The following is a 17,135-nucleotide window of genomic DNA, read 5'->3' on the forward strand; positions in this document are numbered from 1 at the left end:
AAAAGAAAAATATCAAATTATAGAAAAATGCGATTTTAAACATTTTGTATATTGAGTAGCGTAATGGATATTAATCTGATTTACAATCATCACCAAGAGTCTTTTTATCTCCATCTTTTCTTCTTTCCCTCTTTTTTTCTTTCTTTTGACTATATTTTTAACATTTCTAATAAAACTTTACCGTTTAAAAAGTTATCCTCATACCAAAGACAAATAGCTTCTTGCTCCTTTGTAGGCTTTGAGGAGGCGTCTAAAACCCAGAAACTTTCCATAGAACCTTGACATGTGGCAGTTTAAAAGAGGTCTTTAATTTTTATTTAAACATCTGGAACAAGCCTGAATGAGGAAAACAGCTGTAGGCCTGCATACGATGATCGCAAATTTCCTTTGCCAGTGGCCCCGTGGAAACAGAGGCTGAGGGCTCAGTGGTGAGGTTATCCTCTACATAGCTGGGCTGCTCCATGCCAGAACTGGTACAACAAATTGTTTTTATCGTGAAAGACAGCAAAATTGTGTGGGGCGCTAGCATTCAATTACAACTGTTTATACACTGGAGCAGAGCTTGGCCGGTTGAGCACATCCTCTGCGTTGAGATTGCCCAAAGTGGGGCTTTGCTACGGAGACTTTGAAGCAGCAATTATCATCCGCACGCGGAAAGAAGGGAGACGCTCACAGTTCCTTCAGCTAACAGGGAAGGAGTGGTTTTGGCTGGCGGGCACATCAAAGGTCCCATTCAAAATTCATTTAAACAGATTATGAGCAAAATTGGAGGGTATTGTAGATAAAGAACAAGCGGGCTTAGCCAGCTCGGTGGAGAATGACAGCGTTGTGTTCCATCTGAAAGTGATTATTGCCAGTTTCCCCCCCTTTTTTGACAATCTGGAGGAAAACTGTAATCATCGTTCTGCTTTTGGAGAGATCAAGTAATAGTCGTTTTCTTTCTAACCTCAGAAGAGAGTCCTTTGGTCCAGATCTGAATGACATAGGGAGCTGCTTTCTTGAGAAACTGAAGCTGCTAAAGTGCTGAAGAATAGCACCTACTTTACAGCTTGCCTGAAGCATTTCCGCTCAGGTGCAAATCTGACCTCTTTCACTGGGACTCTAAATGAGTGTTTGCGGGGAGTGCGGCCTCTTCCTCTTGGAAGTGTTTTGCTGATTAGAAGCAGAAGCAATGGGGGGTGGACTGGGAAGTAAACTGGAGGGGTTAGAGAAGCAGCCTGGTGCAGTAATGGGAGACTTGATTCCAAATCCCACCTGGGCCATGAAGCTCATTGAATGACCCTGCACCAGTTGAACAAATTTTGAATCCAGTAACGCCTTTGAAGAAGAAGAAGAGTTGGTTCTTAGATGCCGCTTTTCCCTACCCGAAGGAGTCTCAAAGCGGCTTACAGTCGCCTTCCCTCTCCCCACAACAGACACCCTGTGGGATGCGTGAGGCTGAGAGAGCCCTGATATCACTGCCCGGTCAGAACAGCTTTATCAGTGCCGTGGCGAGCCCAAGGTCACCCAGCTGGCTGCATGTGGGGGAGTGCAGAATTGAACCTGGCATGCCAGATTAGAAGTCCGCACTCCTAACCACTCCCCCAAGCTGGCTCCAACAAGGTTTTATTCAAGGTATGAGCCGTTGTGTGCACTGAGATACAAATGACATTGTTGACACGGTATCTGAGGAAGTGTGCCTGCACATGAAAGTTCATACGATGACTAAAACTTGGTTGGTCTTAAAGGTGCCTGACTGGACTCAAAACCTGTTCTTGCACCCGTCATACTCCCCACTTTGCCTACCTTCACAGGGTGGTTGTAAAGGTAAAATGGGAGAACCCAGTTTGCTGCCCTGAGTTCCTTTGAGAATGGGTGGCACGAGAATATATTTATTGTTAGTTGCGAAGTCGTGTCCGACCCATCGCAACCCCATGGACAATATATGATAATCTACATGGGGCTTTTTAGTATTGGTTTAGAATATACAGTGAATAAAACTGAAGGAATAAAACAGCCCCTTCTGCCAAGACCTCCTGTCTAAAATTGGCTTCCAATTAATCAGTATTGGAACAGGAGACCCTGAATTCTATGCTGGCCTTTCAATTAGATAGCGTCCTCCGTTCCCACTTTATCTTCACCTAAGGAACGTTGCCACACTATCTACTGGAAGGCCCACTGTATACAGATCCGAGGAGGAAATGTTTAAATAAAATCATTCCAGGGGCATTTTCTTCAGCTCATGATAGATTAGGGCAGGGGTAGTCAAACTGCGGCCCTCCAGATGTCCATGGACTACAATTCCCAGGAGCCCCTGCCAGCATTCGCTGGCAGGGGCTCCTGGGAATTGTAGTCCATGGACATCTGGAGGGCCGCAGTTTGATTACCCCTGGATTAGGGTATTTGCTCATTGACTATGCTAAAGCCTTTGATTGTGTGGAACACAACAAATTGTGGCAAGTTCTTAAAGAGATGGGAATACCAGAGCATCTTATTTGTCTCTTGAGAAATTTATATGCAGGTCAAGAAGCAACAGTGAGAACTGAACATGGAATCACTGACTGGTTCAATATTGAGAAAGGAGTTCGGCAAGGCTGTATACTGTCGCCTTGCCTATTTAACTTGTATGCAGAGCACATCATGAGAAATGCGGGATTAGAGGAGTCACAAATTGGGATCAAGATTGCAGGGAGAAATATCAACAACCTCAGATATGCAGATGATACCACTCTAATGGCAGAAAGTGAAGAGGAACTAAAGAGCCTGTTGATGCGGGTGAAGGAGGAGAGTGCAAAAGTTGGCTTGAAACTCAACATCAAGAAAACAAAGATCATGGCATCCGGCCCGCTCAATTCCTGGCAAATAGATGGGGAAGAAATGGAGATAGTGACAGATTTTATTTTCCTGGGCTCCAAGATCACTGCAGATGGGGACTGCAGCAAAGAAATTAAAAGACGCTTGCTCCTGGGGAGGAAAGCTATGGCAAATCTAGACAGCATCCTAAAAAGCAGAGATCACCCTGCCAACAAAAGTGCGTTTAGTCAAGGCTATGGTCTTCCCAGTTGCAATGTATGGCTGCGAAAGTTGGACCATAAGGAAGGCCGAGAGTCAAAGAATTGAGGCTTTTGAACTCTGGTGCTGGAGAAGACTCTTGCGAGTCCCTTGGACTGCAAGGCGAACAAACCGGTCAGTCCTAGAGGAGATCAGCCCTGACTGCTCTTTAGAAGGCCAGATCCTGAAGATGAAACTCAAATATTTTGGCCACCTAATGAGAAGGAAGGACTCCCTGGAGAAGAGCCTAATGCTGGGAGCGATCGAGGGCAAAAGAAGAAGGGGACGACAGAGAATGAGGTGGCTGGATGGAGTCACTGAAGCAGTAGGTGCAAACTTAAATGGACTCCAGGGAATGGTAGAGGACAGGAAGGCCTGGAGGATCATTGTCCATGGGGTCGCGATTGGTCGGACACGACTTCGCACATAACAACAACAACGGACCCATTTGTGTCACAAAGGGTTGCCACCTTTGCTTTGGCTGCAAGAAAGATCCGAGCTGGCCTTGTGTCAAATACTGCGGGCTAATGAGCAGAAGGTATGGGTAAAGTAAGGTCAAGGTATCCCCTGTGCAAGCACCGAGTCATGTCTGACCCTTGGGGTGACGCCCTCTAGCGTTTTCATGGGTAAATGTATGTAATTTTTACTCTGTGTTTGTTTTTAACAATTGTATTGTATCTGCGAAAGTTGGACCATAAGGAAGGCCGAGCGTCAAAGAATTGAGGCTTTTGAACTCTGGTGCTGGAGAAGACTCTTGCGAGTCCCTTGGACTGCAAGGCGAACCAACCGGTCAGTCCTAGAGGAGATCAACCCTGACTGCTCTTTAGAAGGCCAGATCCTGAAGATGAAACTCAAATACTTTGGCCACCTCATGAGAAGGAAGGACTCCCTGGAGAAGAGCCTAATGCTGGGAGCGATTGAGGGCAAAATAAGAAGGGGACGACAGAGAATGAGGTGGCTGGATGGAGTCACTGAAGCGTGTGAGCTTAAATGGTAGAGGACAGGAAGGCCTGGAGGATCATTGTCCATGGGGTCGCGATGGGTCGGACACGACTTCGCACCTAACAACAACAACATTGTATCTGATCTTGCAATGGCCTATGGCCTAGTGCAATAAAGTTTGATTTGACTACTACTACCTAAGGTACATTAAGCTGAGATCAAATGACTGGCCCAAAGTCACCCAGTTCTCTCCACCCCAACCCCCGGCCAAATGACAGCCTCTGTTCAAGGACCTCAGGATACTCGTGGGAGAGAGGACCTAAGAGAGTCCAATTCAAGAAACATTGGACAGAATTGGTCTCCCTAGAACAGTCCAGCCCAGCAACACAATTCAACCCTCTGTCTCAGGGCCAGGTTGGATACATCATCCTTGGCCCAGCGACCTTCCCTGATGATGTGAGAGAAGCATGCCTGCATGCAGAGGCAGTTCTGTATGTTGAAGGGTATATGTGCATTTGTGTGTAATTTTTGGAAGGGTAGGGACTCTCAGCAATCCTCCACTTTTCTTCTCTCTGCATTCATGTGTGCTCAGTGGAGCATAAATAACGAAGCTGCCTGACAGAGAAGCAGGCTTTTTGGTCCATCAAGTTCAGTATTGTCTACTCAGGTTGGCAGCAGCTCTCCAGGGTCTCAGGCAAAGGTGTTTCCGATCAGGCTACGACTTGATACTTTCTACTGGAGATGCTGGGAATTGAACTGGGAACCTTCTGCATGCCAAGCAGAGGCTCTTGCCCTAAACCACAGCCCCTCCCCCATGTGCCTATTGTTATGGTAATGGACTCCTTAGAAAGAAATGTTTATTTAAAATGTCCAAGATGAACTGGAATGAAGAAGAGGAGTCAACATCATGGCCCCTTAGATATTGTCAGATGGGGCAACAGAGTCCAGGCAGAGGGAAGACTTGGGGCCATTTCGCACGGCTTCAAAATAGCACAATGGTTGCTAATTGGAAACGCTACTAATTTGCCATAACCCACGACGTCGTAGACAATCTGCCACACACCTGAAACCGATCCGCAAAAAGCGCTTCCTTGTAGCGCTTTCAGGGAAATCCCCAAAAGTGGATTCACCCTCCGGAAAGCGATACACTCCTGCAACCAATCTGCAACAGTAGCGCTAAAGACCTGTGCGTTACCATTGTTGCTGGTTCTTCAAAGTCCCTCCCCCTGGCTCTCTCCTCCAAACTTCCAGCGAAGCGATCGCCATTTTTTTTTCTCCGAGCGAGCGGGGATAAACGCACCGGCGAGCCTCTTTCTGTTTAGAGGCTTCCCTGGCTTCAGTCCTTCACCTTTAGTCACTAAGCACAAACCACTTAAAAGCCCGTTTGCTGAAATAAAGTCCCTTTATTTTTTACACATAAATTCAGCCGAAAATCGGGCCCGTGAGAAGGGAGGGGGAATTTTTTTTTATCACTCGAGGCAGCGTGCAAACGATCATACAATCAAACGACAGCTCACATTAGGCAGCTGGATGGGTCTCTCCGTAGCAACGAATCTACCTAGATTCGTTGCTATGGGTCTGTTTTTTTTTTTTAACCTTTCTTAAAGGGAAAGGGGCTGTTTGGGAGCATGCTAACGGCTGCCCATTGGCTGCTTGACGGCCAGGGGCGGGACGAGCTTGGCAATAGCGCTTCCTTTCTAGCGATTTCTGCCGAGACCGGAAGCCTGTGGGAAACGCTAAAAAACGCAACTGATTCCACTACAAAGGGAGGTATGCATAACGACGAATTCCACTATTTTAAATGGCGATTTTTCATTCCGCAAACAATTTGCAACAAAGATCCCCGTGCGAAAAGGCCCTTGGAATAGAACAACCCTGGCTGAGGCTGATTCTGTGAAGGTTCAAAGGGGTGGCAGGTTACAGTGGATGAGCGATTGGGATGTGAGTGTCCTGCATAGTGCAGGGGGTTGGACTAGATAACCCAGGAGGTCCCTTCTAACTCTATGATTCTATGATTCTTCTATGATTCTATGACCCCAAGGTCCGGGATCCAGGAAACGGTCCTTAAAAAAAAAAAAAAAAAGGTCTCAGACATCTTTCTCAACCATCTTTCTGAATGGAGTGGGAAAGTGAACTTAAACCCACATCTTCCAGGAGGGAAACAAGCAAAAAAGCACTCTGTCCTGAGCCTCCCAGGGACGATAAAAAGATTGTTGCAGCAGAGAGGTGGTTGCAAGCTGAGCTGGGGAACTGGAAGAAGAAACTAATCTCATTCTCATTATGTTGAGGGGGGGGGCGAGGTGTGCTGGGCACTTTTCCTTCTTTTGGTGTCAACTCCGTAAATTAAACGCTTGAACTGGGCTATAAAGGCATTAAGATCAGGCGGGGAGGGCGACGAGGGCCAGAGAAATGCTAAGGAGGGCCTAAAGATAAATATGACGGAGTGTGCAGAGAGAGAGCAGCAATGGCGTCACAATCCCAAGCAGCTGCCAATTGGGGGCAGACGACATGGCACGGAAAGGCCTCTTTGTGGTTCGCATCTCTGAGCTGAAAACAGCCCAAGTGGAAACAGATGTTCCGAGGAAGACTTTGTCAGATTTATCAAGTAACGGCCGGCTGTCAATGGAACCGAGTAAGGAATTCCCAGCTGCAGAAGGCAGGAGATGTTCGATGAAACGGGGGGGGGGGGGATTTATTTCCTCCGGAAAAAGATGCTTGCTAGTTTAAAAAAAGAAAGAAAGAAAAAGCTTGATAGTCTTTCAAGAACATTATATTATTGCTAAATAATAATATACTTTGGAAATATTTGCACTACGGCTATAGCTAAAGAGAGAGGGAGAGCTACTGTGCTCTCTAGAAGGTGGGATGAGCAACTCTGTCCTACAAAAGTCTGACCTAGGAGAGAGCGAGGCTCACAGACAGAAGGTTCGATCATAGTCGAACTGAGGGCCAATGGAGGGCCAATGAGGGCCCTTGAGGGCCAATTGAGGGTAGAAGCTAGGACAGCCTTTTTCAACCTTTCGTCTGCAGAGTGACCCCTGAAAAACTTTGCAGGCTTCAAGGTAACCCTGACGTGATGTCAGCTGGCCATGCCTGTCTGCCTTGCCTTCAGAAGGAACATGCCACCCCCCCCCTCCAACCCACCCACCCAACCGGAGTAAAAAAAAAAAAAACCCTCCACACACTCAACCAACCCCAAGAGGACTCACAAGGCTGGAGAGCGACATCTTGCTCCACCCAACACTGGGACAGAATTGGCAGGCTGCAGCGGCAGGTAGGAGCTAGGCCCCAGTCTCCACCCAGGTCCCAGTTAGGTCGAGCCTGAAGCCAGGGTAGGGCCCATCTTCTCTCCCTCCAACCCACCCCCACAGAGTAAAAAATAATAACTGAAGCAACACCCCAAACCAGGGGTAGTCAAACTGTGGCCCTCCAGATGTCCATGGACTACAATTCCCAGGAGCCCCCTGCCAGCATTCGCTGGCAGGGGGCTCCTGGGAATTGTAGTCCATGGACATATGGAGGGCCACAGTTTGACCACCCCTGCCCCAAACCAACCCAAGAGGACTCACCCCCTTGGACTCATGCTGCCACCAACAGATTGACCATGCTAGAGTGTCAGAAACCCCAAGTATTTCTGCCATGATTTTATTCCGTTAGAGGAAGAAGAAGAGTTGGTTCTTATATGCCGCTTTCCCCTACCCGAAGGAGGCTCAAAGCGGCTTACAGTCCCCTTCCCTTTCCTCTCCCCACAACAGACAACCTGTGAGGTGGGTGAGGCTGAGAGAGCTCTGATATCACTGCTCAGTCAGAGCAGTTTTATCAGTGCTATGGCGAGCCCAAGGTCACCCAGCTGGCTGCATGTAGGGAAGTGCAGAATCGAACCCAGCATGCCAGATTAGAAGTCCGCACTCCTAACCACTACACCAAACTGGCTCTCCGTTACTAGGGACCAAACTGGTTACTAGGGACCAAGCCCATTGTACTTGTAAATACAATGGGTGCTAGGTGTGATTTTGGGGCCGGGGGGAAAGCTTCCTTCCCACCCACCCCTGGGCCTCGAAGGCTGGACTCTGAGGCATTGTACGGTTTTGAAGTCCCATCTCCAAAACTCAAGGAATATTGCCAACCCAGGGGTAGCCAACCTCCAGGTGGGGCCTGGAGACCTCCTGGAATTACAGCTCATCTTTATAGTATAAAGATCAGCCCCCCAGGCAGAAAGGGCTAATTTGGACAGGGTTGTGGTAAAGGTAAAGGTAAAGGTATCTCCTGTGCAAGCACCGGGTAGAGAAGAAAAAATTAAGGCCTCCCATACAGGTTTTTGTTGAATTGAAATACTTGAGGTCTACTCCACAGGGTTGTTGTGCAGATGAAACAGGAGACAAAAGAAGCTCCGCAACAGCATCCAGTTTTGTCTGCAGAATAACGCTGTGCAGTGGGCTCCAATCTGCAGAGAGTTGCAAAGAAGAAAGACACATGGCTTGGCTGTGTCTAACCCCCAGGCAGAACAGTATTTTAAGTGAGAAGGGGCTTTTCTGTGGCCTCCCGGTCAGCCTTTTGGCAGAAGAAGAAATCCCCCCCCTCAAAAGGAATGCCCACCCCCATGCCCTGAGTCTCCCCTGCGTTGCTGTCGGAAACCCCTCAGTCAGGGCCTGTCAGAGGCTCCTTCACAGCAGGCCTGAAAGGGGGGGGGGAGCGCACTCTGCAGCCTCCTGCCAGCTCTGTCAGGGTTCTGAGGCCATTTGCAGTTGGACATGACAGTTAGGACAGCCTTGGGGCGAAAAGGGCTGGCGCAGCCTGTCCAAGCCTCTGTTCTCACCCCCCTCAGCAGCCCTGCTGACCTCCTCTCCCTTCAGTGGTCAGGAGCAGACTGGCAGCGATGTCTCCAGATTGCCCTTGGCTGGGCTGGGTGGGCTTTGCACCTCCTGACTCGATGCAACTCTGGTCTGTCCTGGTGAGGGCCCAATCGGATTGGCCCCTTGGCCCCTGGCTGGAACTCTTGTCAGTCCGGGGCCAATCGTTGCCCCCTGTTTTCATCTTGGACTCAGGCCATCCCCCTTAGCCTTACTGTTTTATTTATACCGCTCCCTGAGCGGTTTGCAGACATGCCAGTGTATTTAGTTGGTGTGGCCTTTGTGCCCTGCCGTAACACAGATGCTCTTGCTTGACACTCCAAGGTTGGCTTCCTGCCATTATATTTTATGCTTTTCACCCTCCTAACACATTCCTCACCTCCCTATTCCTTGAAGGCCAAATGGTTATTTCTATGCTTTGACTCCTTTGAACTGTGCCTAGTTCAAGTTCCCAAGGGAGGAGGGCAAGCCCCTATATTGCTCATCCTTTGCTTAATAAAGAAACTTTATTTCCATGAGTTTACTTATTTAGACACTGAAGCCTCTCACAGTTAGTGAGGACACCTCGAGAGTGCTTCCCTGTTCTCAACATGCAAATGGAGGAGAAAGCCTCAGAAATTACAGTGGCTGATGACAGTACGGCGTGCGAGGCAGCTCCAAGCGGGATAAGAATAAGAAAATGGAGAAGCATGCTGGGCCACAGTTGTCAGGAATGTCAAAAGCACTGAGCACTAATGTGCAGTCCTGCAGGTCTAGATGACCCACGAGATCCCTTCCTACTCTATGATTCTATGATTTTTAATAGCATTAAAATATCTCTGATGGGTCTCTTTAAAAAAGGTCCACGCAATGCCACGTTATATTTTTTTAAACCAACTGAACTGAGTTACCTTAATTTAAAAAAAAAGAAATTATTAAAAGTTAAAAAGGTAAAGGTATCCCCTGTGCAAGCACCGAGTCATGTCTGACCTTCGGGGTGACGCCGTCCAACGTTTTCTTGGCAGACTCAATACAGAGTGGTTTGCCAGTGCCTTCCCCAGTCATTACCGTTTACCCCACAGCAAGCTGGGTAGTCATTTTACCGACCTTGGAAGGATGGAAGGCTGAGTCAACCTTGAGCCGGCTGCTGGGATTGAACTTCCAGCCTCATGGGCAGACAGCTTCAGACAGCATGTCGGTTGCCTTACCACCCTGCGCCACAAGAGACTCTATTAAGTTACATGTTCCCGAATATAAAAAGGAACTATTGTTAAGACAAGTGAATTAATTTGAAAACTTGATTAAATCACAAAAGCTTTGCAGGGTCAGTGCTTGGAAGGGGGGCCCCCAAGGAAGACTCTGCAGAGGAAGGTAATTGCATACTACCTCTGCTTCTTACCTAGAGGAGGACACATATTTTGGGATGCTAATAACAATGTTATGCCTTGGGAGGCTGTCCTTTATTCTTTTTCCCCCCTATCTGTAAATGATGGCAAAATACACAGAATCTTGATTCGCAGGGCACTCAAAAACCTAGGCTGAGTTGGTGAATTCATGCATGTTGCTTCTTAGCCTCTGGAAAATCTTGTCAAGCATCTAGCAATTCTGGACATGATCGCCTCCTAATACCCAAGCATTATCTCTGGAATACGTGGAATGAGAAGGCACCACAGGGGCTTATTAGCACTGGGCAAGCAGCTTCTGGGATGCCTTCAGGGGGCAGATGGTGGTATGTGGATAGAAAATCTGGGGTAGCTGATGGTGATGAACCAGGATTATCAAAGAAGTCCTTCATTGACACCTGCCAGGCAAGCCAATGTGGAAGAGAGTCACACCTACACTCTTGGGAGTGTCACATATGTGGGAAGGATTGAAACTTGCAGAAGGGGCAAAGGCTCATACTGAGGAATAGGAAACTAGGAAATGTTATGATTTTACAAGGGACAGGTCTATGGAACAAAAAGCACCAGACCAGGTAATGTCATGCATACTCACAAAAGCATATACCCAGAATTAAAATTCATTGGTCTTAAAGATAGTCAGTTGGGTGTCATGGTTAGGAGTGGTGGCCTCTGATCTGGAGAACTGGGTGGGATTCCCGACTCCTCCTCCTCATGCAGCCAACTGGGTGACCTTGGGCTGGTCACAGATCTTCCACAGGTCTCTCAGCCTCACCTAGCTCACAGGGTGTCTGTGGCTGCTTTGAGACACCTTTGGGCAGTGAAAAGCAGGGTATAAAACCCAACTCCTCTTCTTCTTCCCTGGGGGAACTGCTCTCTGTCACCTGGAGATCAGCTGTAATTCCAAGAGATCTCCAGGCTCCAGCTGACGCTTGCCAATCCTACCTGCCAATCCAACGGGGGGAGTGGATAGAGAAAGTTGCAACAGTTCTGTTGAACTCACTGCCTCTCATTTAAATTCCCCCCCCCCTTTGGTTTTTAAAATTTTCCTACCCTTAACTCTGACCCGGAAACTACTGCTGGTCCAGAATGCAGCAGCCAGGGTCCCCACAGCAACGCCACGGAGGCCCCACATCTGGCCTGTTCTCCAACAATTGCATTAGTTACCAGTCGAATTTCAGATCAAGCTTAAGGTTTTGGAAATTACCTTCAAGGCCATACGTGGGCCAGGGCCCAGTGTACTTGAGGGACCACCTCTCTGCCTATGTTCCTCAAAGAGCTCTGCACTCTGCCACCACCAACTGGCTAGTGACCCCTGGCCCCAAGAAAGTCCACTTGACGTCAACCAGGGCCAGAGCCTTCTCTGTCCTGGCCCCCTCCCAGAAGATAAAAGGGCCCTAAGGGAACTAAAACAGTTCTACAGGGCTTGCAAAAGGGACTTCCTCCACTAGGCATTTGCTTGAGGTTGTTTGAATCCAAACAACATCAACTGGGCACCCGATCCTCCCTCCCTTGTACCCATGGTTCCTAGTGACATCACTTCCTGTGATAGGGCAGTGGGAGTGGTCTGGTTATATCCAGTGAGAGTGACATGTCACTGGAAAAGATCCCAGGTTTCCTTAACAATCAAAAGGTTGAAAAAGACTGGTCAATGACCATGTTTTATGGGGCCCTTGGCTTACACAGGCTTCCTGACCCCCCATTTCTTTCATTGTTGTTTTCCTAGCCAGAAAGCCTCATGGGGCACTCAGTGATACCAAGTTGAACACTTTCAGCATGCTGGCATCTTGCAGTGTTTGGGCCTATCTGTGTTCCAAGGGGGTTAGCTGTGCTCCTCTTGGCCTTCAGCACTAACTTACTGGGTTGCATATTCCTGCGGAAATGCTGGTATTAGACTGAGGCCTGGAATAAGTACAAAAGCATGTCTAATGAAGAGAAGGAAAAAGATCTCAGTCGCTAAAAATCCCTTTGACCTCCAAAGTCTGACCCCTATGAAGGGTCACAAGCTCTGAGATTTTGGGGGTGGAGCCTCAGAAGGGAGGCGCTCCATTTTATTGCTTTGCTCTGTTTTCTGTCCATAGAGAGGTGTGAATTATAGCAGTAGTAGGTTAGCAAGTTAGTGTGGGAATTTTCTGCCCTGTTCTGTTGCCTGGGGCTGCTAGCTCTACAGTGAGTCTCTCCAGCTAACTGGAATCTTCACACCCAAATGGACTGGCGGGGGAAGAAGGGGTTAGGGTAAGGGTTAAGGCAGACTTGGAGGTTAAGGCAGAACAATGGATAGTGGAAGTTTAGTCTTAGCAAAGCTTCCAGGTAGCTAACATCATTGTTCCTTTCAATAAGGAGATTTCCCAGAAAATGCAGTTCCCTTACTGAAAGCAATCGGCTGAAACCTCACATCCACCCCCTTCCAAAGTCACTTCCAGTGCACTGCGCCAAAGTCCACCCTTTCCTGTGATGTCACTTTCGAGGTACTCCCCCAAACTGGTCTCTCCCTCTGAAGTCCCTTCTTAATTCAAATTTAAATATACTGCCTTATATCACATCCCACCCCTGCCTTTATGTTACTTGTGGGCTTTTAGGCCTCCTTCTAATGCAAAAAATTGGTGACAGCCCAACTCTCACAAGGTATGTGGAATATATAACTGCTCATGGGCTCCTTGATCCTCCTTTCCCACTCTCATAGACACACATACACATAAACTCCTTCCCCACATTCCCTCTTACCCTCACCCCCTTACCTCTTGCTTGTGTGACCTCCTCCATGGCCCCTCCCCACCCCCTCTTAGACACACACACAGACCTATACACCCACATAAATTTCTTTTCCCCCCCCATTTGTCCCCTGCCCTTACTATCCCTACCTCTTGCTTACCTGGCCTCCTCCCTGGTCCCTCTCCCTTCCTCAGACATACACCCAGTCTCCTCCCTCCCTCCTCCCCCTACCAAGACTCCCTCTTCCCTCCCCCCTCCCCCCAGACTCCTTCCTCCCTTCCCCTCCTCACCTTTGTGGCAGCTTCTGTGCTGCCCTGCTACAGTCCAGACATTGGGCAGGGGCTGCACTGGCCCACCTGGCCTCCATGCCACTCCCAACTGCCCGGCCTCAGGCAGGGGCAGTACTGGCCCACCCAGCCTCCACGCTGCTCCATGACTGCCCAGGCCTCTCCAGACAGCGTGACAATGTCCTGGCCTCCTCCTGCGATGGCCCACACTGCCCCAGCTGGCCGCCAGCCATGGCGCCCTGCAGCAGCCCTGGCCTCTTCTTGCTCACTCCCTGGGCAGTCATGTCTGTAGCCACATCAATTTCAGGGGGGCCCACCAGAAGATGTGTTCCACATCAACAGTAACAAAATCTTTAAGACAAAATGCTTTAAGCATTTAACAGAAACAAACAAACAAAAAACATAAGCAAACAGCATATGATAAACAAGTGAACAAACCAAAAGAAACTGTTATGGTTATTTGGCTTTCTGAAAGGAAAACAATATTTATCTTGGCTTCCTGCTGCTTCCTGCAGCTCTTGACTTGATAAACACACAACATTCTTCATAGTGTGTTCTGGAATTCAGTTTCATCTGGAGTTCTGCTTTGACAAGGTTATCCTTTAGCTGGTTTCTTTCCTTGTTCCAGAGCTACATCATTAAGCTGAAGACTCTGTCTTTGGATACAGGGACAGACAGTGCTAAAGAGACCGGCTTCGACAGAAGGCTGTCACCGCTGTTTGGAGTGTGCCTGAACATCTTTACCCATCTATCTTTTCTTCCTGTGAGAAAATTTGTTTTTTGGCATTTTGACACAATGCAGAAATCACTGAACTGCTTATCAGGGCCAAAATTCTGAGTCTTTGACAAGACTCCCTAATAGATCCTACATCACTGGGCTGTCAAGCTAGAGCAGTGCTGTGTCTTTGAAAAAAAGACATGTCAAAATTACACCATTCCTCAAGGTGGTCAGTGCAGTTTGAGAATGTCTGGTTTGCTTCTGTTTGGAATTTTGCCCTTTGAGATGCAGAGATGTTGGCCAGAATGGCTGTAGCTGATCTCCCATACAACTCTTTCTGTCTCCTCTCCTTAGGTTTTTCACGAAGGCCACCAGGATTTTGTTGCATCCTGTGCAGCTAACACTGACACTTCCCAGTTTTATCATCATGGTATTGAATCATGTCATCAAATTGTGCAGAAAGTACATATGAGCCCAGAGGACGAGATCGCTCCTCTTCTGGACTGAATCCTTCCGACACCCTTTTCCCCGCATTCTTCTTCCCCACACGACATGAAGTATGCGCTCAGTGCAGGCCAGCACTGACGAACCAATCTAACAGTGATAACCACCACATTGGACCATGCCACATCAGATCTCTACACCTGCAAATTCAAAGAAGGACCTCAGGGAGTTTGTACTTCTGGCTGAGCATGAGAACTCACTGTACATTTGGGTGACAAAAACTTCACCATTAAAACTCAGTGCTCTCATCCCTGTTTCAGGGCAATCGTGAAGTGCGTGGCAGCAGTTTGGCAGCCCACACCTGTCAGTCACGCATTTAGCAGGTATCCTGGCTTTGAACAGCACAACACCTTCCTTTCCCTGCACAGCCAAGGTGAACTGAGGCTGCATTAGGCTGCAACTTGCACTGTATGGAGGGACTGTGAAGTGTAATCTCCTCTGTCTGAGTCATCAAGTGCTACTGTGAGCTGGAGAAGAAATCTTGCCTTATTCTGGGAGAAATGCCCTCGATTCAAAATGCGGCTTGAATATTGTGAGCAGGATAAATCTTGTACTGAACCAGGTCATTACACACCACAGCACCACTGTGGTATTTTCAGGCTCCTTAGAATCTGGCAAAAATTGACTACAATACGCAGATAAGGCAGACATCCCTCTCTTTCTCTGGAGTAGCTGAGTAATCTGTTGACTGGGTGAGTGGAAAAAAGCCAATCTTAGCTAAGGGTTTTAAAAGGAGTCCATAGGAGATAGAGGGAATTACAGGCCACTGAGCCTCTCTTCTGTTCCAAGGGATTCTTATCTTATTGCAGATGTTCCAGTTTTCTGCATTCCCCCTCAAGCTGATGACTATGTGTAAAGTTTGAGTAATGGCACCTTTAAGACCAACAACATTTAATTCTGGATAGAAACTTTCATGGGAATGCATGCTTCATCACATGCATTCTACCTTTTATTTAATATTTATTCATTTGTTACATTTGTATGCCACCCTCCCCATAGGCTCAGGCCGGTTCACATGGAACGAAAAACAAAGAACAGTACATCAAACTCTGAGATTATTAAGTCTGCGGGTTCAGTGATCACAGGCTCTTCAGAACAGCTCTTTTTATTTAGCAACTCCAGCAACAGACTACAACTACTGAACAGAGAAAAACAGGCAAACTCATGCACTTTTATACCTTTCAGACAGACAGCTGCTGCCTCTGATTGGCTCTAAGCAGAGCAATCCGATTGGCCCTAGCGGAGCAATCTGATTGGCCCCTAAGTGGAGCAATTTGATTGGCCCTAAGAAGAGCAATCCGATTGGCCCTAAGCAGAGCAATCGGATTGGCTCTAGCAGAACAATCAGGTTTCTTTGATTGGTTAGTTCCTTGGCTGGCAGAAAACCTCATTTGCATTAGTGTCCAAATGCCCATAGACATAACAGGGACTATATCAAATAAGCCAGGGTAACAGTAATAATAATATAAATAAACAGAGAACTTTCTAACAATAACATTAAACAATCTAACAGACCCATGATTGGTCTGCGGATGGGGTGTCTCTACCCGAAGGAGTCTCAAAGCAGCTTACAGTCACCTTACAGGATTTGCTAGGACTGCCTAGCCCTCACAATAAATAAGGTGCATATCCCCCACAATAAATACACTGAAATCACTATAAATCAGCAAGTAGCCAGACTGGTAGTTGGGGATTTCCTGCATTCTGGACTAGATGACCTGGAGGTCCCAATTCCTACATGGTGCTGCAACACTATCCTCACCGTTCTGTCCACTTTGTGATATCCTGTTGGTTGGAGCAGTCACAGAGGAATAAATTAGGGGACAAAACTGCCATGAGACAAGACAGCAAGTGAGGGCGGGTCCTTCCCTTTCCCCTCCCCACAACAGACACCCTGTGAGGTGGGTGAGGCTGAGAGAGCCCTGAGATTACTGAAGAAGAAGAAGAAGAAGAAGAAGAAGAAGAAGAAGAAGAAGAAGAAGAAGAAGAAGAATTGGTCCTTATATGCTGCTTTTCTCTACCTGAAGGAGGCTCAATGTGGCTTCCAGTCGCCTTCCCTTTCCTCTCCCCCCAACAGACACCCTGTGAGGTGGGTGAGGCTGAGAGAGCCCTGATATCACTGCTTAGTCAGAACAGTTTTATCAGTGCTGTGGTGAGCCCAACCTGGCAGACGGCCTTGGTATTGGCTGCTGCAGCCTTGGCGATGAGGGTCACGTCAAGGGCGAGTTGAAAGGTCAGCTTGCGCTTTGAGAACAGCCAGTGCTGGGTGCGTTCATCCCGCAAGCTGCAAACCAGCCAGTCCCATATCATGACCTCTACATCAGTGATCCCCAACCATTTTATCTCTGGGGACCACTCAACGCCTTTTACTGAGGCCCAGTGGGGGGTAGTTTACTCCTCTACTCTCAACCACTGCCCTAACGCTCTCTGATCGCTATGGTAATGTTTAAACCTCCCTTCAAAATAAGATACAGACACACCGCAACAATGAAGTGTGTTGTAAAGGGCTGGGGGGGATGAAGTAAAGGGCCGGGGGGGGGAGGCGTCCTTCAGGGCCCACCTCCAATTAATTGAAGGGCCACATGTGGTCCGCAGCCCACAGGTTGGGGATTGCTACTCTACATAATGAAATTCGCAATGCTGGGCAGCGAGGAGTAGAGCAGCGATGAAGTCGGAGCCTGGCTCCCCTTCCTTCTGGTTCCATTGGTAGAAA

The sequence above is a fragment of the Paroedura picta genome, chromosome 7, assembly GCF_049243985.1.
Source record: "Paroedura picta isolate Pp20150507F chromosome 7, Ppicta_v3.0, whole genome shotgun sequence".
Classification (NCBI taxonomy): domain Eukaryota; kingdom Metazoa; phylum Chordata; class Lepidosauria; order Squamata; family Gekkonidae; genus Paroedura; species Paroedura picta.